We start from the raw sequence: 27,510 nt of genomic DNA, 5'->3' as shown, positions 1-27,510 counted from the left end.
TCTCTCTCTCTCTCTGTCTGTCTGTCTGTCTCTGTCTGTCTTTGATTCTCTCTCTCTCTCTCTCTCTCTCTCTCTCTTTCTCTCTCTGTCTCTGTCTGTCTCTGTCTGTCTTTGACTCTCTCTCTCTCTCTCTCTTTCTCTCTCTCTCTTTCTCTCTCTCTCTCTCTCTCCCTCCTCTCTCTCTCTCTCTCTCTCTCTCTCTCTCTCTCTCTCTCTCTCTCTCTCTCTCTCTCTCTCTCTCTCTCTCTCTCTCTCTCTCTACCCGCCCCCCGAGTAGGTATGTGCGATGTTTTATTTGAGGGGGCATTTCTTTCTTTCAGGAGGTTATTCAGACAATCGTGCAAAGGTTCATTTTTGACATACAGCGAGAGGAGGAGCTGAATAAAGGTAAAAATGATTGTTCTGCTTTGCATTTCCTTTGGTGCATTCATCTAGTTTCTTTTCATGCAACTGAGCAGCTTCGTTGTTTTAGTGAAACCTTCTATCTTTATTCCTTTCGCTTTTGATTATTTTTTTATTTGTTTCGGGCCTTGGGGTGTTTTTTGTGTTTTCCTCAACTTTTTGGACAATGAAATTCGCCTGTTGATTCCATATGCTTCTCGTGTGCCAGGAGACCGGTACTGACCACACAACTTTCATAACGGTTTTTGTCTATATGTGGAAAACTTACCTCCCCGGCCTTGTTATTAGATCTTGTACTTTCGGGTACGTAAGATAATTTGAACAGCAGTATGAGAGCTGATATGCGTTAAGTAGCTTTTCCAAGATGCCCTACAGATGGAGATTTCTCCACCCACTATCAAGGGATTGATTTTGTAAGCATGCAAATGGATAAAAACCTCCCCAGCGTAGCTACACTCGCCCTGGCAACCACCTCTCGATGACGACCACCTGCCAATTACGACCACCCAAAAGATTTCCAGAACTGATTTTGTAATGCACAATTATTCGCTCTTCCATTGCGACCACCTGTCTTTAACGACTACTTTCGGTCAGGGCACGTTTCATGATATTGAGGATTGCAGTTTCCCCCTCACACACAATATTCCAAAATAATAAATAGTCAAACAGGGGCCAAAAAACAGTTTGAACCAAGAGTTCAACTTTTTATCTATCCAAAACAGTAAAAAAAATTATATGAACATTCGTATTTCCAAGATGATTGGCGTTCCAAGACGCTATATCCTAAAACCCCCAAAACATGCTTTTACAACTTCAGAGCATAATAACTGCCCAAAGGTGCTGTTTAAAGCAACCATTGATAATAATTTTTAACATACTCCTTGAACACATTAAGAAAAATGGTTAACTTGCAAATAAAGGGACAGCATTGATCAGAACAATGGTAAGATAAAGGACGCTACTTATATTTTGTACATTTTTTATCTTTATCGTTTCCTGTAGACCTCAGAAGTTCTAGCCAGCTTAAGAAATCTTTCTAAAATCGAAAAACAAACATCTATACATTTTGTACGCAAAGTAGATTGATATTTGACACAGTCACACAGACATACGTGGGCTATGGGGCAACCCTACCCCCTAAATTTGAAAACGGGGTCAATTTCTTAACTGCATGCATTCAGCAAAACAATCCCTAAAAAAAAAAATTTTCACAAATGAACTTATGACTTTAGAAAAGCATTCAAAAATGCATATATACAACGCTTTTTCTTTGGTCCCAATTCAAGGGGGTGTGCTATTCTCAGGTAACACTGTGAACGCTCAAATGAGACTTGGTCACATGTCAAAAAAAGTAATCCCCCCTGTTGTTCATGGTTGGTTGGTGGGATTTTTTTTATCTGAGCCATTGGCAAGCATGAAATGTCATCAACATTAGGAAAGACATAGTATCTCCCATTGTCTTTTGCGCGCAAACACTTCACACAGATCTCTTTTCGATCTGGCCCATCGGGGAAATGGGTTGACTTGGGGATGATCACCGCCCTGTATCTCTCCACCTTTCCATCCATGCTGACAAAGTCAGCGGTCACAAAGTCCCCAACTTTAATGTCTCACTGTGGGACAAAGAACCTGGTTTTCACGACTGGCACCACATGGTTGGCTGACCACGCGGCATCCAGTGGCGTGTTGTGGGTAGACGTCCATTGGACATAAATTAGGAAGGACTTCGCTGGATCATCTGGTTTGCATACTTTGTTCATGTACAACAGTTAGTCAAGCTGTCGAACTAACAGAATGAAACTGAACTCACTGCATTTTTACAGCAAGAGCGTATACTCGTAGCATCGTCAGTTCACCGCTCGATGCAAAGGCAGTGAAATTGACAAGAAGAGCGGGGTAGTAGTTGCGCTGAGAAGGATAGCACGCTTTTCTGTACCTCTCTTTGTTTTAACTTTCTGAGCGTGTTTTTAATCCAAACATATCACATCTATATGTTTTTGGAATCAGGAACCCACAAGGAATAAGATGAAATTGTTTTTAAATCGATTTCGGAAATTTTGTTTTAATAATAATTTTTATATTTTTAATTTTTAGAGCTTGTTTTTAATCCGAATATAACATATTTATATGTTTTTGGAATCAGAAAATGATGAAGAATAAGATGAACGTAAATTTGTATCGTTTTAAAAACAAATTATTTTTTTTACAATTTTCAGGTTTTTAATGACCAAAGTTATTAACTAATTTTTAAGCCACCAAATTGAAATGCAATACCGAAATCCGGCCTTTGTCAGAGATTGCTTGGCCAAAATTTCAATCAATTTGATTGAAAAATGAGGGTGTGACAGTGCCGCCTCAACTTTTACAAAAAGCCGGATATGACGTCATCAAAGGTATTTATCGAAAAAAATAAAAAAAATATCCGGGGATATCATTCCCAGGAACTCTCATGTCAAATTTCATAAAGATCGGTCCAGTAGTTTGGTCTGAATCGCTCTACACACACATACACGCACAGACAGACACACACACATACACCACGACCCTCGTCTCGATTCCCCCTCTACGTTAAAACATTTAGTCAAAACTTGACTAAATGTAAAAAATTTAAAAAAAATTAAAAAAATGGGATAGCGGCGAAACGGGATTGCGCCAAAATGGGATGCGGTAGTAAGATGACGCTTGGCTTGTGAAATGTCGCCAAAATGGGACGGCGGCAAAACGGGATTGCACGTAAATGGGATATTGCGCGAATTATAAACGAAGGAGTAGGCCCTAAGTTTCTCGTACGAGATGTTTACTGGGAGTAAATATTTGGGGAGTAAAAATTTAGTTCCTTGTGGAGTTCTTTTTTCGTACAAGATTTTTACTGGAAGTTTACTCCGGAGTCAATTTTTCGTGGAGTAAAAATTTCGTGTTACACCGGTTCATGACCGTTGTGGTAACGAGCGCACATTGCTGTCTCCATATTGTGTTCCTACGAATCGAAAGTACGATCGCCAAGCCCTTCTGTCATTGAAGGCAACGTTCGATATTTCCGTCTGTCAGCGTCGCCAACGTTCGACAGATTGTACTACTGTTACTCACAAACTTTCAATTTACACAATGAAATGCCAATAACATGCAAACACAACAATGGGAGACGAAGGGAAAACCTACCAGCGATTGAAATTATGCCAAACGAACTCACAAATCCCTCACTTTCCGAATGCAAACGCTGCAAATCCGTATGCGTGCGTCGCTGTGTCGAACGTTGGGTTGACGAACGTTGCTGACAGACGCAACAAAACTTGATCAACAGGCACTAAAAACGATTAAATAAGTTTTGATCACTGGGTATCGCATTCCTCTTTTTCTTCCTGCAGACGATATGAAGCGGTTGAAACGTCGTTTCCGATGAAAGGCTCGGTTATTACCGTTAAAAACGAAGTTTGCCGAACGTGTGATTCAGTCTACAGACACCGGTCGGATCACAACAAAAATGTTCATTCTTTGCGATTTTGTGATACTGTTGATGATACACCTGCTTTCCAGTAAAGAACATCAATAAAATGATGTTCACAAGCAAGAATAACAGACAAAAGCACGCGATGTGTAAAATTAGGCTTTGCTTTTCAAACAAAGCACGTGGTTTTTTTAATGACAGACACTTTCGGTGGCGATTGAAAATTTTTCCAGAAACAGTTTTATGCTCCCATTTGGGGTGTTGCAGGTAGCTCTGTTTCCTCCTTGGGGATGAAGCTACCAGGGGAAGGGATTGTGTTGGAGGTGCGGGTAGAGGGGTAGCCCTCCCGGTGCTCCCCCTTGGACCTCCCTAGTCTAGGACCCTGGGTCTTCGCGAGGTGGCCATTGTGGCGTAATCCCTCCGGACTAGCATAACGTTTCCCTATCCCAAGACCGACCGTGCGTGGTCTATGACCACATCCTCTACGAGGTGACCCTATCAACTAGGCAGCGCAAGCCCCTAGGCGAAACACGGCGGATCTAGAGGAGAGAACCTCGATAAAAAATTTGAGCTGCCATGAAGACGGAGCATGTTGGCTGAGGACAGCGGGCAGACCTCCTGTGCCGACACCCATCTACAGGAGAAAACCAGGCATGCACGCATCAAACCCAACATGGCCATACAAACGGAAACGGATGCTCCCATTTGATATTTGTTCCCTATTTTATCTAGTCAGAGACTAACCTTGTGTATTAATTGAGTTAATAACCCCATTATCATAAGTTTTGTGTGTTGTTTTCGTGTCTGCTTGAATCACACTTTGAGATGGGGTCATGTGACAGAAGGAAATGATGTCTGTCAGGATTCACACGTTCGCTTCGAAAAACTCGCTCAAATAATTGCTCAAACACAAACATTTTAGCTTTTATTTATTTTATTGTATTGCAAATACCATACTAACTCATGCCAAGCAGAACAAATTATGAAAATCAACACAGTAAGCAAGTAATTTGAAGGCAAAGTTTACACACATCAAAGAGTCTGATTACCGTGAAACCTGCCTCAGGCCTTTGGGTGGCCGTTATCGACAGATTCCACTGTTTTATGAAACTGGACACCCCCCTTGCTAAACCAATTTACACAACCCCAAGCGTCTTTGTAAGTACAATCGACCTGTTTTTTTCAGTAACCAAGAAGAAATGAATTGTTTTTGGACCTCGGAGAAGGCTCGATCTCATTTTTTTTTTGGTTAGTTGGTTGGTTGGTTGTTGTTGTTGTTGTTGGTATTGTTGTTGTTGTTGTTGTTGTTGTTGTTGTTCACTGAAAGTTCATGCTTTCAGCCTGTCACTGATAGCAGCACACCATCATTTTATTTTCTCAGTTTGCATTATTTATTGTTATTTATTTGATTTCACCTATTTTTGCAGGCAAGCTGGAAGAGGCGCGGTACAATATCTGCCGGACTAAGCAGGAGCTGCTGGAGCTGATCAACAGAAGGAACAAGGAGGCCAGCCACCTCACCACGTGTCTCAAGGCCGTGTCCTCAGAGTTGTCTACCCTCACTCCCCCAGCCACTCCAAGGCGGCACCACCACTCTGCCCGAAAACGTTTGGCGTTTGCTGATGAAGACTAGAGCCGGCAGTTCACGCCGTTGTAACGCGTTCAGCTTTCTTCCGGTGTAACGTTACGCGCTCAGCTTTCTACGGCATTCAGCTTTCTCGTTCGGCCTCGTTGATCTTGTCTGAACACCACACTGAAAAGCCCCCCTCCCTTCCATAGTACTGATGATCGAGCTTAGGTACTTTACATTCGTGGGGTCAAATTCGTTCAACCAAATTTTTTTTATTAAACTTAAAAATGTATTTGCTTAATCCTAAAACACCTTCCCTACTCATTCAAGGGACGTAACCACTCGGTGCACGTTTTCGAAGAAATCGAATCAGTTTTGGGGTGAAATCTATGAAATGTCACCACCAATTTCCTTCTGATTTGCAAGAAACTGACATGCTTTTCTTCCATAAATAAGTGTACTTCTTTACTGATTTGACCAGAAAACAACATTTCAGTCTCAAGTATATATTGAATAAGAAAGCTGAATGCTGGAGATAGCCGAACGTGTTACACGTTACACAGGTAGTTCACGCCGTGTCCCCCAACAAGCCTAGCAGTGCGGGCGTAAACTGGCCGAATTCGACGAATAGTAGCTAAATTAGCCATCAGCCTCTCAGAGCTTCAGAACGAGTATAAAGTGGTACCCTTCTTTTATGATACTCTTTTTTTTAGACTTACCCCCCTTAAAGACCCTCGTTGTTACCGGTAAAAAAAGTAAAAAACGGCACGGTTGGCCTAGTGGTAAGGCGTCCGCCCCGTGATCGGGAGGTCGTGGGTTCGAACCCCCGCCGGGTCATACCTAAGACTTTAAAATTGGCAATCTAGTGGCTGCTCCGCCTGGCGTCTGGCATTATGGGGTTAGTGCTAGGACTGGTTGGTCCGGTGTCAGAATAATGTGACTGGGTGAGACACGAAGCCTGTGCTGCGACTTCTGTCTTGTGTTTGGCGCACGTTATATGTCAAAGCAGCACCGTCCTGATATGGCCCTTCGTGGTCGGCTGGGCGTTAAGCAAACAAACAAACCGGTAAAAAAAATTGTGGGGAGGGGGGTTTGTTTAAAGGCACAGTAAGCCTCCCGTAAACCATAACAGAGCTCCCCGAGCGTCTACATATAGTACAAACATACTTCCATTTGAACGCTCACCGAACGGGAACATCCTGGCTGCTTTCTGTCGAGCTTGAGAAATTTTCAAAGAATTTATTTTCGTGTACTTGGCCTCAACAGCAATGGCGCCTCGTTTTGGTGCTGGACGGCTGTTATGAATACCGGAATTCACGCCCGGACAGTAAGCCTCCCGTAAACCATCACAGATACTGTCAGGCTTTTACACACATTACAAACACCCTTCCATTTGAACGCTCACCAAACGGGAACATCCTAGGTGCCCTACGTAAAGAGCGAGCAATTTTTAAAGAATTAATTTTGCAGATTGTCTCGAACACTTTTTGGACCCATCCTGAACTCAGGTCAAACATGAGTTACTTCCCTTCGGGTCTCATTCTATCGATGTAAACTGGCGATAGCCGTGAATCGATGATTATCAAAATGTTTTTGGACCGTGGTGCGTTTTTGCGCTAGACCTAACTTTTAAAATCTAAATAATAAATTGACAGCTATACACAAACATTCTTTAATCATAAAAGAATTCTTTTTTCATCAAGACGAGATCAGTACAATTCGAAGTTGTGAAAGTTTGAAAAAAGAAAAGCCCGGAAGCAGGGTCACGCAAGGGTCGTAGCAGACGACGGTTTATCAGTCAGTGCATAGCCTATCGCCGTTCCTCTCAACAGTCAAAAGCCATCGCTAGAGTTCTTGTGAACCACAGCCGTTTGTTTCGTGCATAAAAACGTGCTATTGTAAATAGTCGCATTCAAATAACTAACTGACGACTACATTGTGAAAAAGGGAAACTGGATCACACGGGTTCACGATGGCTCAGGGGTAAGATAAAGGCCACGCAAAAATAAATTCTTTGAAAATTGTTCGCTCTTTACGGAGGGCACCTAGGATGTTCTCAATCGGTGAGTGTTTAAATGAAAGGGTGTTTGTACTGTGTGTAAAAGCCTGACCGTATCTGTGATGGTTTACGGGAGGCTTACTGTGCCTTTAATTTATATTTCATTGTTCGGTTTTCTGTTTATAACTTCTGTAATGTTACCTGCGTCTGTCGTTATCTTCTCCTTCTGTGTATGATGCATGGATATCAAAGGTTTTATCCTCGCTGGTGTACGGAAGCCATGCAGTTGAAAGGAGCTAGTGCATAAGAGTCGGGATAGGTGTCGTCACAAAGGAACGTTAAATAGGTGTTTGAAAACATATTCAACAAAGGATGAGACTTGGCTTGTTCTTACTGACCTCAAGTTAAATCGGAAGAAAAAGGAGAAGAATAACATGCAAAATGACCATGCGGCTTTGGTTTTTACCCACTTCACGGTCGCTTTCACATTGTTCCTTTCAGTGCAGTTGCGGAATGCACTAATTTGAAAATAAACTTTCAAAAAAAACGGATTTACAATTAAACCATTTACTTGAGTGTTCGCAGTGTACATGTACTATCTTTATGTTTTGACTTGTGCCTTAGTCTTTGCATGTTGCCCTCACTACTGCCAAATCAAACTTCAACGCTGACGAGCTTCACGCCTATATTGTACAGTGGTACCTGTGATGAGAGAACACTTTTGTGACCAGCAAAACGTGTCCCTGTATTGCAGGTGCATGTCCCTTATAACAGGTATATTTTGGTCAGGTTGATAGAGAAAGGGGTAGCAGAAAGTGTCCTTTATTGGAAGGTGTTATTAGTCTCTCAGCGGAAGGGCCCCACATCGCAATTACCACTGTACTAAGGAGCTCTTTCACACTGTTACTGTTTATTCACTATAACGACGTCCCATCCCAGGAAACCTCCCTCCTTTTTGGCGTTCCCCAGGGCTCTGTGCTCGTGCTGTTCATCATGTACACCTCCCCTCTGACTGACCTCGTCGACAGACATTCCGTTTCCCACGAAATGTTTGCTGACGACACTCATCTTCATAACTCAGCGACTCCCTCAGAATACGCCCAGATGACCACCTCCCTTCAGTCTTGCATTGCTGACGTTGAACTCTGGATGTCCACTAACAAGCTTAAACTTAACACAGTGTGACAAAACAGAAGCCATTCGTTTCACCAAATCCTCCTTCTCCTCCTCTCTCTCTCTCCCTCCTTCTATCACTTTGGGCAGCAGCACTATTGAATTCTCAGACTCCGTCCGTGATCTTGGCATCTTTCTTGATAGCGATCTCTCCATGAAACACCATGTTATGAAAGTCTGTCAGTCCGCTTACATCGAGCTTAAGAGAATAGGTTCTATCCGCCCATACCTTACCGAAGATGCCACCAAGACCCTTGTTTCCTCCTACATTCTTTCTCGATTAGACTACGGAAATTCTGTTCTCATTGGCTGTCCTCAGTCTGTCATCCATCCTTTGCAGCGCGTTCAAAATTCTGCAGCCCGGCTTGTCTGCAAAGCCCCTCGGTCCCAGTCCTGTTCCCCCTTGCTAAAGAAACTCCATTGGCTCCCTGTAGAGCTGAGAATCCAATATAAGTGCTGCTGTATCTGCTACAAAATAATATCTGGCTCAGCCCCATCCTACCTGTCTGACCTGTTCACACTCTATACACCCTCACGATCCCTCCGCTCCTCTGTAGACACAAGAATATTCCGTCTATCTTCTTTTAGTCACAAACAGCACGGCCAGAGAGCCTTCTCCCACTCTGCTGCCGTTGCGTGGAACTCTCTCCCTTACTCTTTCCGACACTGCCAAACATTTTGTTCCTTCAAATCAAACCTTAAAACACACTTCTTCACACAGTATTTTGATTAATTATATTTCAATATGGTGCATTTTTGATCAGGTGTTTGAATGTTTTGCCTGTGTTAGTATGCTTGCAGCTTGTATTGATGTAGTGTTTCGTTGTTCACTTGTGTGCTGAATGCTGCTGCACATGCTTTTTTATATTTAGTCAAGTTTTGACTAAATATTTTAACGTAGAGGGGGGAATCGAGACGAGGGTCGTGGTGTATATGTGTGTGTGTGTGTGTGTGTGTGTGTGTGTCTGTCTGTCTGTCTGTGGTTCAAACAAGTTTATTCAATAAATTCCATTGGTACTATTACCGCATACATGAAATAAGGAACATGGAGCACAACAAGCTAGGCTTATGAGCGTACTCTTAAAAGCAAATGAAATTTGGCGGACGATTTTAATATAACAAATTTGAAATAATGTCAAAATAATAATGGTAAATTATGGTAGACAAACATGTATCAATAAAAGGAAAAAAAACAAAGGAAAAAAAAAATAAATAAAAACCAATGCTAAACTAACAACAGTACTCACACGCGCTCGCACACTCACTCGCACACACACGCATACAATGACTTCCACATGGTTGAAAATAGAATAGGCTACTACCAGAACAAGGAAATGTAAACAGTACTGCACATGGTCGTTTCGAACATGGATGAGATAAATGCATTCATTATTCAAAACGTTTGCTTAATAAGATAAACCTGAATAACTGGTCAAATATCAATGCATTTTCGCTGTCCGACTTGTCTCTATTGCCATACAGAAAATCATCAGCGGTTAGCAAATCATAGTTGGGCAGTGTTGACAAGGTGACTTCACGTATTTGAAGAGATAAGGGGCAATGAAAAATATAGTGCTCCGCATTTTCAACACGATAACCACAAGTGCATGACGGGTCGGGAATTAAATGTCTGTCAAATAGATCACTATTTAGATTGCTGATCCTCAATCTCAGTCTGCAATGGATAATTTCTGATTTTCGATCAGATGTGTATCTATACGAGGGAACAACAGAATCATCAGAACTAATACGTTTTTTAAATAACCCAATAGAATCAAGTTGTTTTACAGTATCTGGAAGCTCATTCCACAGGGAAGTCGAAGACAGAAAAAATGACTTTTTATACAATTCAGTTCGAGAGTGGGGAGTCTGTCTGTCAAGTGGTCTTCGTCTATGGTAAGGGTTCACAGAAGCAACGAGAGGAGGCAGACGTTCTAGTAAGTATGGTGGCACGCGTGCATTAACTAATTTGAAATACAAAATCAATTTGTGTCTTTTTCGCCTCTCCTTCAATGTTGTAAATCCTGATTCATCGTACAATTTTTGGTGACTCGTGCCACGAACTGCACCTATAATGGTTCTTATGGCATCAAGATGCAAGTTTTCTAATAAAGTAGCTAATCTGTCAGAACAGTTATCCCAAATGACGTCAGAAAAATCAAAATGGGGAATAATAAAAGATTTATACATAAGTTCAAGTGCCTTTCGGCTAAGGCGATACTTATAGGACCGAAAACATGAGAGAAGAACACGTACTTTAGATATAATTGACTGAACATGTGATTCCCATTTGCAGTCGCTCTGAATCAGTACACCAAGATGTTTGTGAACGTGGTTTTCTCTCAGAATTGTTCCATCAAATACAAGAGGAAGGGTTTCTGGCATTCTATTTCCAGAAAAGGTCATCAAATCTGTTTTTAAATTATTGAAATTAACTTTCCATTTTTCCGCCCAGTGTGCAATTTTGGCTAAGTCTGCATTTAAGATCTGTGTCCGCGTGTTTGCATCATTTAGAGATAAATACAAACTGGTATCATCAGCAAAAACTTTAATGACAGATTCGATATTAATGACAATATCGTTAATGTACACAAGGAACAACAAGGGCCCCAGAACATGTCTGTCTGTCTGTGTGTGTATGTAGAGCGATTCAGACTAAACTACTGGACCGATCTTTATGAAATTTGACATGAGAGTTCCTGGGTATGAAATCCCCATACGTTTTTTTCATTTTTTTGATAAATGTCTTTGATGACGTCATATCCGGCTTTTCGTGAAAGTTGAGGCGGCACTGTCACGCTCTCATTTTTCAACCAAATTGGTTGAAATTTTGGTCAAGTAATCTTCGACGGAGGCCGGGGTTTGGTATTGCATTTCAGCTTGGTGGCTTAAAAACTAATGAGTGAGTTTGGTCATTAAAAATCTGAAAATTGTAAAAAAAATATTTTTTTATAAAACGATCCCAATTTACGTACATCTTATTCTCCATCATTTTCTGATTCCAAAAATATATAAATATGTTATATTTTGATTAAAAACAAGCTCTGAAAATTAAAAATATAAAAATTATTATCAAAATTAAATTGTCCAAATCAATTTAAAAACACCTTCATCTTATTCCTTGTCGGTTCCTGATTCCAAAAACATATAGATATGATATGTTTGGATTAAAAACACGCTCAGAAAGTTAAAACGAAGAGATGTACAGAAAAGCGTGCTATCCTTCTGAGCGCAAGTACTACCCCGCTCTTCTTGTCAATTTCACTGCCTTTGCCGTGCGCGGTGGACTGACGATGCTACGAGTATACGGTCTTGCTGCGTTGCGTTGCGTTCAGTTTCATTCTGTGAGTTCGACAGCTACTTGACTAAATGTTGTATTTTCGCCTTACGCGACTTGTTTGCTTTGCTTTGTATGTATATATGTATATATGTATGTTTGTTTTTTTGTTTTCATATTTTTTCATTGTAAAGCGCTTAGAGAACGTAAAGCGCTCTATAAATCTCCCATATTATTATTATTATTATGTATGTTACCAATATTGTGATGGTGTTCTTCAATCAGTATTAGATTTGTGTCATTTTTGAGGTTTTGAACTTGACTTTGACATCATTTCGCTGTGTGGTGGTTTTTTTAATGCTATGCATGATCAGAGAGGCTTGTTGCTAAATCAATGACATGTGTTTAGCTGAGGTAAAACACAACAACAAACGCTTAGAACTCGATCTGTACAGTCGGCATGACTTTTGACACAGATTTTATGCATCTTAGCTTTCGACAGCCCAATGGTTGCATCATTACATCAATGACTTCCAGATAAGAGAAAGAGAAATCTGTATGTCTGTCTGTCTGTCTGTCTCTCTCTGTTTGCATGTGTTATTGCACATGGGAGTGAGGCTTCTAATTGTACTGTACTTTCTTTTTCAATTGAAACGACACTCTTCATGAGTGTTCAACTAGAATACTGTTACATTATGAAAACAAAAAGCCTTGCGATTACTTACTGCCGTGTTGTTCATTGTCATTTGCATACTATGCTGCTTAATAAACTTACACAACAAACTCTATGTTGGTTGAAAACAGAGAGAGATCGAGAGCGCGCGCGAGAGAGAGAGAGAGAGAGAGAGAGAGAGATGAGAGAGAGAGACCCAAATCACACACATTCATATGTATACAAACATAATTATGTTTGAAAAGTATTTAATAAATAATGAAAAATTCTATTTTTGTTTCACATTAGAGTATTATTTATGAAGACAAAAATGTGTGCAGGGGGTATTATGCCACGACTATAGTGATCTTAATATAGATCTGCAAGAACAATTAGCTGAGACAATAGAAGTGCAAAAGTGACAGGAAAAGGTGCTTCTCAAGACTTTTACTCCATGTAACTGAATACACCAGATGAGAAAAATACGTTTTTTGGGAATAAATCAATGAGGATTTTCAAGCACTGTGGAAGAGCTAATGTACCGGCCCCTGACAGTGAGGCAAGCAACAACGCGCCGCTGACAAGTTAAGACTATAGCCATTGCAGCGAATGACTTACTCCGATGTGTATATGTTATACAACGTCCGCCTTTCTTTCCAAAATATATAACCAAAAGAGTTCCTTATTCACTGCGGCAATGATTGCTGGCCTGCAGTGATTTTTTAAAATAATGTTTTGCCTGAATGCTTTTTACTTGAGGTCACATGGGTTTGTGTCGAGGTCAAGTTAGTCTGACAAAACAGACGTACATGCTAAGCATTCACTGCAAGCAATCGGGACGGCAAATCGACCCTCAGATGTGCATATTTTCGAAAGAAGAAGACATCATTTCATGTGGACACTGCATAAAATCCATGGCCACATCAGAGTTAGTTATACATATATTCACTGCGTTCACTGATCTTAAGTGGTCAATGACGTGTTGTTGTTTTCCTCACTGTCAGAGGCTCAACTCTTCTACAGCGCTTCAAAATCTTCACATATTTCCATCAAAAAGTCATATGCATTGCATCAGATTACATAAGGCCAAAAAAAAAAAATGCTTTGGTTACGGTTTCCCGACCGACCCTAACTTTTTGGGCCGACCCTAAACTTTTTTTTTGGTCCTAAAGCTAAAAATAAAATGAACCAAACACATACATACACAAAAAAACCACACACACACACAAAAACCCACCGAAAACGACAACACCACGGCACAGAGAAAACATCGATCGCCGGCGAGCAGACAACAACAAGCCCGACAAGGGACACCACTCCGCTTTTTACAACTCCCATATCCAAGGGAAGTCAGTCTCGTGCGTTCGTTCGTTGCGCGAACGTAAAAAGATGTCGTCTGCAAATTTGCAATCGTATTCGGAAAGTGCGTTCCTATCGAACAAACACGACTGATAAGTCGGTACTCGAAGAGTGCAACCTTGGTGGACATTTTTCATGATTTTCATCCAACTTTGGACGGCAAACTGTTCGGGATAAAATGTGTTGGGTCGACGAAAATAAGTGCCGAGCCCGAAGACTCTTTCGAACTGGACTTTGGCATGACTCTCGAAAACTGTGTTCACTAGTGGCACTATACAGTTTAAAGGGTATGTCCAGTTTTCTTTTCTTAACATGAAAAAGTAATTAATATCTGTGGTTCCAAATACACCAATATGAAAATACCTCGAATATCCTGCATACACAAATATTTTTATCATTTCAAGAGGGACCAACCAAAAAACAAAAAAAAACAAAACAAAAAAAAAGTTTAATCGACCTACCTACCCTATTTTTGTTGGCCATAAAACCGTAACCAAAGCATTTTTTTTTTTTGGCCTAACAATTTAAGATCATGACCAGTGAAAAGAAAATTCAAGAAAACTCCTTACATGTAAAATCATTGTAAATTGTAATAAAAGAAACACAAGTACTGTAATTTGTAAATGCAAAAACAATGGCAAAAAAATTATTTTATCACAGACATTAATTTCTAAATACATGGGTGCAACTCTGCCGGCTACACGCCGGCAGCCGGTTTTTGGTTTCATCGGCTGCCGATGTTTTTGTTCCAGGAGAGGGTTTTTTGGGCATTTTAAATAGTAAAAAAGCTGGACCCCAACTTTTGCCGGTTTTTGGAATTTTCCAGGTTGCACCCATGTTTATATGATTATGACCAGCCACTGTGGGCAACTGCTGACAATTAACATAGATGCTGCAATAAATGTGCTACATGTGCATGTCATTTCTGCAAAGTCCTATGTCAGAGCGACCTCGATTTACACTTTTGAATTCTGAGTTCACGCCCCGTTACACACTAATTGATCCACCCCTGATTTAAGGCATGAAGCGAAAATACTTTCAATTTTACATAGAATCACAGTACAAAATCTCATCTAAGAAATATGTGTTTCTATCAAAGTATCACTTGTTTACTGACATTCAGTTTTGAATTGGTCTTCCTATCAGTTTTTTCCATATTAAAGTAGCAAGCAAGTAACGATAGCAAGCTAGGTACAGCCAAAAACAGTGCATTTTTAACATGAAACAATTTATGAAACAGGTATGTTCCCTTGTTGTAAAACAATAGAGCTAACTAAAATGCTTTTTCAGTACAATCAAACTTACAGGTGCACATTATCGGTTCACTTGTTTCACATTTTTTGTCACCAAGTAGTCCACACATATGTATACTGTATAGTTTCCACACATAACTGATCACATGAAAGATAAAGATATAAAAAGCATGAGCAAGCCAAACTAAAAAAAACATGCAAATAAATAAATAAAAAGATTATAAAAACGTGCTTGTTAGGAACATGACATCTGTGTTACAAGCTGTGGAGAGTTTTGTGCCTCAGCAATCTTTTTCTTTCGTCTACCTCGAACACCAGCTCTGTTAACCTTTTTCACTGCTTTTGGCGCATGCTTCTGCATGTGTTTCCTTAAAGAACATTTTTCAACGTAAGCCTGATCACATTGGCTACACGGATAGGGCTTTTTGCCTGTGTGCTTGGCCATATGTCTGTGTAAGTGAGTAAGCTGAGTAAAAGTGGCCTCACACTCACTGCATGCAAACGGTCTTTCTCCTGTGTGTTTCCGGATGTGCGATACAAGATGACTAGACTGGTAGAAATCAGCATTGCACACGGTACAGATAAAGGGCCTGAGACCACTGTGCTTGGCTTTGTGTCTGTTCAGATTGGACATGGAGCGAAAAGTCGCGCCACACTCTTCACAAGAACACGGTCTTTCTCCTGTGTGTTTACGCATATGAACTCTGAGGTGGCAAGCCCTGGTGAAGATCGTCTCACACTCTTGACACGGAAATGTCTTCTCACCCCCTCTGTGTTTTCGCTCATGGGCACGAAGTTGCATGAGCCGAGGAAAGGTTTCACCGCAGTTCTTACATGTGAAGGGAATTTGACTAACGTTTTCTGTTGTATGCTTTCGTCTGTAGTGTCTTTTTAGACTGCTCCTGCTGCAAAAGTGCAGCTCACAATGAGGGCACATGATTCGAGCACGCCCTTCTGGGATCTTTTTCTTTTTCTTTGGATGCAACACAGTCTCATTTGCTTTTGTTGAACCATCTTTCAAACGAGAAGCTTTCCCACAAACAAAATTTGTGTATGAACTTTCTACTGATAGTGGTTCACATTTAACAACCACACCGCAATCACTTTCAGAAATGAGTTCTGACTTTCTCGATCCTGCCTTTGTTTTCAGTTTCATTCTCTTATCTTTTTTTGGAATCTGCGGGGAGACTTTTTTCTTTCTCTTCAATTTGACCCTAAGTTTTGATTCAAAAGGTGTATCAATATCATATTCTCCTGGTGGTTCTGATTTGATTTTCACTTCTGTTTTAGAGAGAAACATAGGTTGAACCCCAGTGTTATGAGAATGTTCACCGTGCATTCCTGGTTCCGTTTTGACTTTCACTTCAGATTCCAACAAACATGGGGCATTCCCAGTACTTACGTTCATCGGTGATGAAAACACAGCCTTTTGGTGGCCGAGTGTTGTGTTCATGTAAGAATCTTCTTTTCTGAATCCTGACTCTGTAGATGTTGAACATTTCATAGCTTCCCTGTCTGTCTCCAACATTGTCTCACATCTCATTACACTCGCTTCCGTTCCAAGTGCATTTTTAAACACATCAGTCTCAAACTCAGGTTCCTTCTTTATGTTAACTACTGAACTTGAAAACCCACACTCCATAGTAGAAGCTTCTTTCCTCATGTTTGTTTCATAGTCCATACTTGATGCCTCCCTTGTCATGCTCGTTTCCAACTCCATACCCGACGCCTCTTTTCTCACATTCAACTCTAACTCCATGTCAAATGACTTTTTTCCTCGGTTTGCCTCCACGCTCATAAATGACACTGGTTTCTGTCCTGAACTCAAGTCTAATTCAGTTTCAGATGCCCGTTTCATCGCCATCATTTCAAAATCTGAGTCAGAAGGTTGTTTCGTAATGTTTAAACCAGACAACACAACTGTCTGCTCTCTACGCATTTTTGCTTCCAAGTCTGTTGGTGACAGATTTCCTTCATCCAAGTCCATTTGAGATTGTTCTTTTCTCACCACCATGCCCCCAGTAGAACAGGGTGATCTCAGCCTGCATGTGCCTCCTCCTGCAACAAACAAGCAAAACAGTGTGTAAAACACTAGCATTACAGCCATGCAACAACAACAAAATCAAATTAATAGGTTAGTAAAGCAAAATATAAGAGAAACTCCCATTATTTTGTTAATTATTGTTCTGGAGGGGGGGGGGGGGTAAAAAAATACTATTCCCACTGCTGCAAAACACCCTAGAGACTACAATAAAGAAGCAGTGTCTGTCTTCTTTCACCTTTACAAATATGTTCATAGTGTGTAGAACTGTATTCTGGGTGGACTGGGTGGCCGAGTGGTAACGCACTTGCGCTCTGAAGCGAGAGGTTGCGAGTTCGACCCTGGGTCAGGGCGTTAGCAATTTTCTCCCCCCTTTCCTAACCTAGGTGGTGGGTTCAAGTGCTAGTCTTTCGGATGAGACGAAAAACCGAGGTCCCTTCGTGTACACTACATTGGGGTGTGCATGTTAAAGATACCACGATTGGCAAAATTGTATAGGCATAGATAAAAATGTCCACCAAAATACCCGTGTGACTTGGAATAATAGGCCGTGAAAAGTAGGATATGCGCCGAAATGGCTGCGATCTGCTGGCCGATGTGAATGTGTGATGTATTGTGTAAAAAAATTCCATCTCACACGGCATAAATAAATCCCTGCGCCTTGAATATGTGCGCAATATAAACTGCATAAAAAAAATATTAAAATTTTTTTATTTTTAAAATCCTGCGCTTAGAACTGTACCTACAGAATATGCGCGATATAAGCCTCATATTGATTGATTGATTCTGTTCAAACTGGTGTGTGTTTTTGGGGAAATTAGTGTTGATTGCACTTTCATTTTAGTGTGGCCTGCCTCTCTGCAGTTCACATTAAAAAACGATTGGATTGTATTCCTCTTCTGCATTCTCCTGAATTCAAAAATATATATATATGTCATGTTTACTCTAAAAATGTGCTGGAATGAAAGAAAATAGAGGGGCGGGGATGTAGCTCAGTCGGTAGCGCCGCTCAGTTGGCCGCTGTCAGCGTGAGTTCGTCCCCACGTTCGGCAAGAGATTTATTTCTCAGAGTCAACTTTGTGTGCAGACTCTCCTCGGTGTCCGAACACCCCCGTGTGTACACGCAAGCACAAGACCAAGTGCGCACGAAAAAGATCCTGTAATCTATGTCAGAGGTCGGTGGGTTATAGAAACACGAAAATACCCAGCATGCTTCCTCCGAAAGCGGCGTATGGCTGCCTAAATGGCGGGGTAAAAAACGGTCATACACGTAAAATTCCACTCATGCAAAAAACACGAGTGTACGTGGGAGTTTCAGCCCACGAACGCAGCAGAAGAAGAAAGAGAATAGATTCAGTAAGTACTACGGATGCATGCTTCTCGAAGAAGAGCTTGACGCGTCTCGGTCTTCAATATGGATAGCCAAGACTATCTGAATGTAGTCTCGCCGATGATTTTTTGGGAGTTGATCCTATAGTTTGATCCCGATAGATTGACTAATGTTTTATATCGCTTCAAGTGAGTTGTTTTACATTTAGTCAAAGTTTGGGAATCGAGGCAAGGGTGGTGGTGTCTGTGTGTGTTTGTATGCATGTAGTGATGTAGATAGATTTCGACAAAACTACTGGACCAATCTTTGTAAAACTTAACAATAACATACCAATTCCTCACGATGATATGCCCAGACCATTATTTCCTCTTTTTATAAAAAATGTCTTTGATGGCGTCATATCCAGCTTTTAGTGAAAGTTGAGGCGGCACTGTCACGCCCTAATTTTTCTATCAAATTGATTGAAATTTTGGTCAAGCAATCTTCGACAAAGCCTGAACTATGGGATTTGACGCTTAAAAATCAATGAATGAGTTTGGTCATTAAAAATCTCAAAATTCTACTCCAAATTAAAATTGTAGTAATTGATCAGAAAATGATTTGATCTTATTTTGTTATTATTTGCTGAATCCAAAAATATATATATGTCATGTTTACTCTGAATATGTACTCAAGTAAAATTAAAGAAAATAAGTTAAAAAGTCACTATACGTTGCATGCTTTGCTGAGACAAGCTGGACCTGTCTTAATCTCTGTGTTTAGGCTAGCGAAGCTTGAATACATGTCCTCTTGGTGTTGGCTGTTAGTGTTAGTTTCAGGCCGACAGATTGACTAAATAGTTTTACATCGCTTCACGCAACTTGTTTTCATCTTCAAATTTTATAACTTTTAAAATTGTACAGTGACTTGCCTTTGGACTGTTGACGACGACGCAAACAGTCATAATCATCTGCTATGTCCAATTCCACAATGTTCTCTGCCGGAAGCTCTTGATTGTCAGGGTCCATATTTGACCAGTCCACCTTTTGGTCACTGCTTTTTTCCTCTTCATCTGTGTTTGACTGGCAAAATCAACCTGCAGCCTCAGCTCTAGCAGGCAGATGATCCTGGCCACACGCCCGCTGTGTTCCCTGCAATGTAGAATACAAGATAAAAGTATCATATACTGATTGTGGTTAACACACATACATGTACCGAATTTTTTGTTTTGTTTTTATTCCGGCCAGGACTTGACTACAGTGAAACCCCCATTTAAAGACCTCCAAAAATATGAGAAAAACAGGTACTAAAAAAGGGGGTAGCCTTAAAATGGGGGTAAATTTACAGAGGTTATTAACAAGTCTGAGAAACCTGGGTCTTAAAAGGGAGGAAGTCTTAAAATAAATTTGAGGGTCTTCAAAGGGGGGTTCCACCGCAATGTACTGGAAAGGAAAGAGAGAATGCTTTATGTCCAACAGGCTAAATATTTCGCCTCTGAAGGACAAGATATGGGTTATATGATTCGAGTTTTACGCCCTCACGGCTTTTGACGAGATACACAAGTGTATGCATGTTTAGGTGGCATCAGTCCTCTGCACTTATGGCAGAATGACCGAGATCTTTTACATGCCATTGTGGTGACACCGGGGTGGGACATGGCTTCCGTCTCTGGGTCTGCACATAAAGTTGACCCGTGTCCGTCCCGGCCCGAATTTGCAATGTACTGTGCAAGGAAGCTGTTTATATGAGCATCTCTTTTTCAGTTGTGTGCGCTTTCTCTCTGTCTGTGTCTCTCTAATGCACACGCAAACACATGTGAATGTATTGTAAACACAGGCACTGTCACATACATTCATACAGTGATAGTGATACACAATTACAATACCCACACACTTGAAACACACAATCACACACACACACACACAAAGTATGTACACGGAGAGGAAAAAAAATAGTGAGAGTTTCACAGAAAATAGCACACAACAATACTGTTATAGTAATAAATACCCTGCTGATTTAGTGATTATAAACTAATAAAGGCTAAAAAGCAGTGCTGCGCAACTCAGGTTTGGCCATCGATTTCTCGGATTTCCTTGTCTTGTCTTGTCTTGTCTTTCCATTACTGCCCACAATCAACAGTAGTGATTATACTTTACTTGAACTTGAAGCCACATCAGTAGTCATCAACGTGGTTAAACAGTCTCATACTAACAGATGTTTAACTACAAACACTTACAATGTTGCGATGAACCCGAACGCACCAAGTGCTGCACACTAGCTACTAAACAATGTCTGCAGTAGACAACCTATTTCCCGTCTGCAGTCGATTATGACCGGAAGTTTCGTGTGTGTCGAAAGAGCGAGATTGATCCAAATGCATCATAGCGAGATCGTCTATTTACTGAAAATGATATAAACAGAGTCAATGTGTGTGTGTGTGTGTGTGTGTGTGTGTGTGTGTGTGTGTGTGTGTGTGTGTGTGTGTGTGTGTGTGTGTGTGTGTGTGTTTGTGTGTGTGTGTGTGTTTGTGTGTGTATGTGTGTGCGCCGGTTTCGCCGCGTGTCACTCGGCGGCCGCGCGGCGACTTGTTGCGTGCGTGTCAGTGCCTGTCACGATTTCATCTTTCGCCTGTGTACATATTTCCCCCTCGATATTATACTCACAAGACTGAAATGTTGTTTCCTGGTAAAATTAAGAAGTGAAATTAGTAATGGACGAAAAGCATGTCAGTTTCTTGCATGTGAAGAAAATTGGTGGTGAAATTTAATAGATTTCACTCCTGAAAATCGAATTCTTCGAAAACGTGTACCGAGTGATTACGTTCCTTGAGTAAGAAAGGAAACATTTTCGGATGAATCAAATTTCTAAGTTAAATAAAAAAAAATATGGCTGGACAAATTTGGCCCCATGAATGTAAGGTACACAAGGTCGCCCATCAGTACTATCGAAGGGTGTTTTTTTGTTCAGTGTAGAGTTTATACTAGATCAACGAGGCCGAGAATCGAAATATCAACACGGCGAAAGATGAAAACGTCACACCTGTGTCACGAACTGACCAGGCTCTGCCTGAACGAGGGCGACCTTCTCCTTTCAAATAAGGGAACGTCCCTGTGTAGTTGCTTGGGGGTGAATTCATTTTGTGACGTAGACACGCAGCTCCAGAACAGCGCCAAGCCGGAGGATGTTGACCATCTCCTGGGATCCATCTCCAGTTGTTTCACTGACATCAAGAACTGGATGACTGAGCTCAAGTTGAAGCTGAACAGTGAGAAGACGGAGGCCCTTCTCGTTGGAACACGACAGAAGATTGCTTCCCTCACTGTGACCGACCTCCAGCTGGATGACGCGACCGTGTTCCATTCTCCCCTGCTGTCAAGAGCCTTGGCGTCTTTCGGCTCCACTCCACTCTCTCCATGCAGACACACATCTCCTTCATCATCAAGACCTGCTTTTTCCACCTACGACGCATCGCCTCCATCCGTCGCTACCTCACCCACGACGCCTGTGTCAAGCTGGTTGTCTCCTTCATCTTCAGTCGTCTGGACTACTGCAACTCCATTCTAGCTGGCCTCCCCGCCTCATCCATTCATGGCCTACAACGAGTCCAGAACTCTGCTGCCAGGCTGACGTTGAGGAAGACGAAGCGAGACTACATCACCCCCCTACTTCGCTCCTTGCACTGGCTCCCTGTCAACACCCGAATCTCCTACAAACTGTCCACTCTGGTCTACAAGTGTCTCAACGACTCTGCTCCCGAGTACCTTCAATCCTCCCTGGACCTGTACACCTAGCCCTCCGACCGTCCCCTTGCTTCGTACTGCTGCTGACCCACTCCGCCTTCACATCCCTCGCTCGAAACTCGCATCTGCTGGTCAGCGTGCATTCCCCTCCGCGGGCCCCTCCGTCTGGAACTCCCTGCCGCTTGAGCTTCGCCAGAGCCCCTCTCTTGACGCGTTCAAGAGTAGCTTGAAGACTCAGTTCTTCCCGTAGCTGGCTGCGACTTTCATGTTCGACGTGATGTGTTGTGCCCCAAAAGACATTATTGTGCTGTGAGAGGTGTTTTCTTTGTGTTTAATATGATTTTGTTTGGACCTAGCTATTGATGTGTACATTGTTGTTAAACAGTTGTTTGTTGTATGTTTATCAGGGTTTGCTAGTGTGTGATAGGGTTCGTGTCCGTCTGTAGATGTTAGTTTCTTTGTTAGTCCTGTGTTGACAACTCTTCGACAAGCGCTTAGAACTGTACCCACGGAATACGCGCTATATAAGCTTCATATTGATTGATTGATTGATATTATGTTCCGTGTTTTGCGATCAAAAATGAATTCATTGAAATTAAAATACTGTGCTCACACATAAATTAAGCAGAACTATAACCCATAGTAGGTCACACACGTGTAAATGTTGTGCCCAGTCCTTGTTTTTGTTTCTGTTATTATTTTAGTTAGCAGGTCTAGTTGAGCACGTATTAAGTATCATGTACCCACTACTAGTCATTGTGCATTTTAGTTAATGGACTGATGATGTTATTTGTATGGAGTCGACGCACGTGCGAGGATATGTATGTGTGGGAGGGGGGGGGCGCGGGAGATGGAAGCTTGCTGTATGTTATGTAATGTATATATTGTGTGTGATACGTGGAAATGTGATACTATTTATTTGCATACATGTATGATACAGGTACAAATGTGATAATTGTAGGCTTATACTAGTGATTACTGTGTGTGATACATGAAATGTGATATGAATGCTGTTTTTATATGTTATACTCTTACTTTCTCCCAAGCGCAAGACAAATTCTTCTATGAAAATTGAAGCCAATAAAATTTGAGTTTGAGTTTGAGTTTAGTGTTGCTTGCTAATGGGTAACGCGTCTACAGGACGAGTGAAGTCGTGAACAGCTGGTCGGCCGGGCCTTCATAGCCGATACCCCTGACATTTGGATCTGTCGCGAGAAACCACAGCATAGGCCGACCAGACTCAAGACTCAAGACTCCAAGATTTTAATGTAACAACAAGGAAAATTGCCTCGCAGTGTCAGGCGGTTTACCAACACACACAAAACCATCTCATTCCCTAACAGTTCAAAATTTCACTAAAAAGATCCACGATATTTTCAGCCGAATCACTCATGAATACAGACACCCATATTCAACACACGCACACTGAAGCACGCAGGCTCGCCAGCAGTGACACACACACACACACCCATGCGCACACACACACACACACACACACACACACACACACACACACACACACGTAGGCTACATACTGTCTTCCTCTGTATGCTCTCTCTCGTCTCTCGTTTCCGTGATCAAACTGAATTAAAATTGCTCAGCGTAGACTGTACTGTACACCTAAAATTAGAATATATAAAAAGTACATTTGAATAAAGGACATGATTGCACTTGTCAACAGTTACTGAATGACTACCAACATTTAGATACACATTCTCATAAATGTCCAGAGGCATGTGCACATACACACGCACACACATACATACACACATGCACCATACACACACACACACACACACACACACACACACACACACACACACACTCACACACACACACACACACTTGTGCGCGAGCGCGCTTGTCATGGGGAATTCGCGGCAAGTCTTCTTAAGTTCTTCTGCGTTCACGTGGGCTGAAACTCCCACGTACACTCGTGGTTTTTTTGTGTTTTTTTTGCACGAGTGGAATTTTACGTGTATGACCGTTTTTTACCCCGCCATTTAGGCAGCCACACGCCGTTTTCGGAGGAAGCATGCTGGGTATTTTCGTGTTTCTATAACCCACCGAACTCTGACATGGATTACAGGATCTTTTTCGTGCGTACTTGGTCTTGTGCTTGCGTGTACACACGGCAAGTCATATTATATGGACTGCTGTCACGTCAAATCGCGGCGTTGAGTAGCCTGACTGCAGATCACAGGAATGAGTCACGGTAGCGAATTGTCCGACACCGTGCTTGAATGAGCGCAGCCTTCTGGATGCTGACCGAGCTGCAGTCTGCTCTGCAAGGACGTGATGGAGAGGATGAGATTGATCTGACTGGATCTCCTAGCTGTATCTTCCTGATGGCTGTCTTCTCGTAGATCGAGTGGGTACTTGGCAGTCTTTCTTGGGTAGTTCTGGCGGCAGATCTGATAATTTTCTCAAGTTGTCCGACATCAGCCTTCTTTGCGCTCCTCAGGAAGCACTGCGATGGAGTTGTACAAGGTGGTACTCTGTACTACAGACTGGAAGAACAGCACTCGTGTGAAATGCGAAATTTAAGAACCGCTAATAACTACGCGTTCAGTCGTGTGTAATGAATTCTTTATGAAAATATTGCACGTTTTGATTTAAAGCTACACTGGAATTCACCAATATAAATCATGCAAATAAGGTAAGAGTTACATTTGTCTGGAAATGAATAAGCATCGCGAAGCGAACAAACAAAAAAGTAGATCTTTCTCGACTTGAGTTATCCAAATGCGCGCAGAAAAATGTGACTTGTGAAAAAAACCTTTATTTTCCTCCCATCTCTCTCTCTCTCTCTTCTGGTTACTGACAATATCGTTATTGGAAAAGAACAGTGCACAAAGAGAAAATAATTATAATAATACATTTTCTCGATTTTATCTGTAAATGTCTTGGCGCATTGCGCATTGCAGTTATCTTACACATTTTCTGCAGCCTGTTTTTACATAGTATAGGGAAAAAGAAGAAGGTGTGGAACCCATATTTGTCTATCCTTGGCATTCGATGTCATTAATCCAACAAATAAGCCCACAAATTTGTGGGGCACATTTCCAGTTTGTGGACCACAAAAATAAGCCCACAAATTTGTGGGACACATTTCCAGTTTGTGGACCACAAAATGAAGGCCAAAACAAAATGTGGGGCACAAAATGTGCGCCATAAAAATAAAGGCAAATAAAAGTAGCCCTTAAATAAAATATGAAGCAAGTTTTTGTGGACCATAAAATTCGATTGATCACTTTCCCGAGAAGTCGGTTTTAAGACACAATAAAACGCTCTTCCTTAGTGGAGTACATGAATAGTATTGATGACAAAAAACATGGCGGCCGTCGTGACTGATATTATTGAAAACAATCTAATATTTGGCAGTTCAACACGTCCACCAGAGAAATATACCGACAAAGAAGTTGAAACACCGACTGCCCTTCTGAAAGAATTCAATCGGGATGTGAATGATACAGCTGATTTTGGACACGGTCTGCCTTGAATGGGGAGGTTGGCGATGAATCGCACTGTTCTACACTACTCTCACTGATTTTCAATCATCGGTTTGGATCAACAAGCAGGTAAGTTATTGTTTTTAAAATCCAAGACATGACCATAGCAAACGTGGCCTTTGTAGAACTGAGCAAGATTCATCTGTTGTGTATGTGTGTGTTAATGAGTAACTGGATGTGACTGTGAGTGTGAGTCACAGAGTGTGTGCTTGTTCTGTTCTTTTTTTTACTCAAGTTTAGAAAATGCTTGATCTTTAATCTGTATGCACATAATCAAATGCTGCTGTATCAGTGTATGAACTATGGTTGTAAAAGAATAAACAAAACAATTACTGAATTAGTGAGTGATTTTGCTCTGAATCGTCTGATAGTGAAGTTGAAATAGTACTTATTTCATTTTCAAGACATGTTAATAGTTATGATAATATTGTTATGGTTGTTTTCAGGCCTCCCGAGAAACCAGAGATGATGTGCATCATTCATACAGCTCCTGTCTTCCAGTTCCAACAGTTTACCTTTAAACATGGATGCATACATGTACTGGAGAGATATCAGGATGACTTGGCGTGGTGCTTTACATTACAGACTACTCCTGAAGAGTAAGTTACACATTTCTTTACCACTTACAGCTTTTGCTTGTCAAATCTGTATGGTAAAATATATGTAACATTGGGTATTGGTGATGGTAGTCTGAAGCTATAAACATGTACTGATGTAGATCATTCAGCAGTCTTTTGTTCTTTGTAAATTGAATAACAAGTACTTTGTAGATGAAATTATTCATACATGTATTTGAAGATGCATAGTAATACTGTGCATGGTAATTGGTATGATGTACTTTATATACATAATGGTACAAATATCTTTATTTTCTCTCTCCTTCCCATCTTAAAGTTTGTTGCAACCCTATACTCATAAAGTGCATTATACTGTTTGTATGAACATTGAACTATTGTGATGCAAGAAAGTAAAACATGAAATAGCTAGAATGAAAGATTTACTCATTACTGGAATTATTTTAAATACAGTCAGTCCTTTCCTTGGTTCACAATCACAGATCTGGCAAGTTGTTTTTTTATAGTTTTTTTTTTTTTACATGGAATAAGAGTTACAATGTAAATTGTAATACCGCCTGTGTACTTGGATACCTACTTCTACATCCAACACCCTGACTGCCCCTGCGCAGAGTTAGAATTTTCTGAATGAATTCACATCACATTTCTCAACAAAACTGTAAGGTGTCAACGCTAAATAGGGAATGTGTGTGGGATGAAGGCTCATGCTGAATTTAAAAAAATAGTAACTTTCCATCACATTCCAGAAAAGCCGCTCACATCAGCAGCATAACAAGATATCATGTCGTTAGAAAGGTTCTTGTGAGGAAGTCTTTTTAATTTTAAGATGAAAGATTATCTTTTTAATTTTAATGATGAAAGTATATATCTATTATATCCATGAAATAAATGGTTTTCACAGGAAGAAATGATGGCACCTGTAATATTACAGAATAAGGTTTACAGTTTAGTTCATAGTTGTCACTGTCAGTATCACCCCCACCATTCTCCATCCCACTGATCTTGTGAAGAACAAGTATTACCTCCTACCTACCTTCCCGCACCCCACACCCTCTTCTCGATACCCAAAACATATCCCCATCAGTGCACAGCAAAGTCTGGATGTGCTCAGTAATACATTTTCTTTATTTTCCAGGAAGTGAGGTGCCGAGATATGACGTGCAGGCAGCTTGCAGAGTGGTGTCTGGCTTTGCTGAGGATGAT

The 27,510-nt window shown here is 41.1% G+C and overlaps 2 long non-coding RNA genes across 2 annotated transcripts; one reads left to right on the top strand and one right to left on the bottom strand.

The window, feature by feature from the left end:
- Positions 1 to 15,626: 15,626 nt before the first annotated feature.
- On the bottom strand, positions 15,627 to 20,820 carry LOC138968294 (uncharacterized). Its single transcript, XR_011456128.1, has 3 exons — positions 20,717 to 20,820; positions 19,412 to 19,631; positions 15,627 to 17,188 (listed from the first exon to the last, which is right to left on the bottom strand). It is a non-coding gene; the product is annotated as an uncharacterized lncRNA (long non-coding RNA).
- A 4,395-nt stretch (positions 20,821 to 25,215) lies between these two features.
- On the top strand, positions 25,216 to 27,510 carry LOC138968288 (uncharacterized). The gene is made up of 3 exons (XR_011456127.1): positions 25,216 to 25,801; positions 26,179 to 26,331; positions 27,443 to 27,510. It is a non-coding gene; the product is annotated as an uncharacterized lncRNA (long non-coding RNA).

This window comes from Littorina saxatilis, linkage group LG1 (assembly GCF_037325665.1).
Source record: "Littorina saxatilis isolate snail1 linkage group LG1, US_GU_Lsax_2.0, whole genome shotgun sequence".
NCBI classification, from domain to species: Eukaryota; Metazoa; Mollusca; class Gastropoda; order Littorinimorpha; family Littorinidae; genus Littorina; species Littorina saxatilis.
This window is presented reverse-complemented; position numbering and strand designations above follow the sequence as displayed.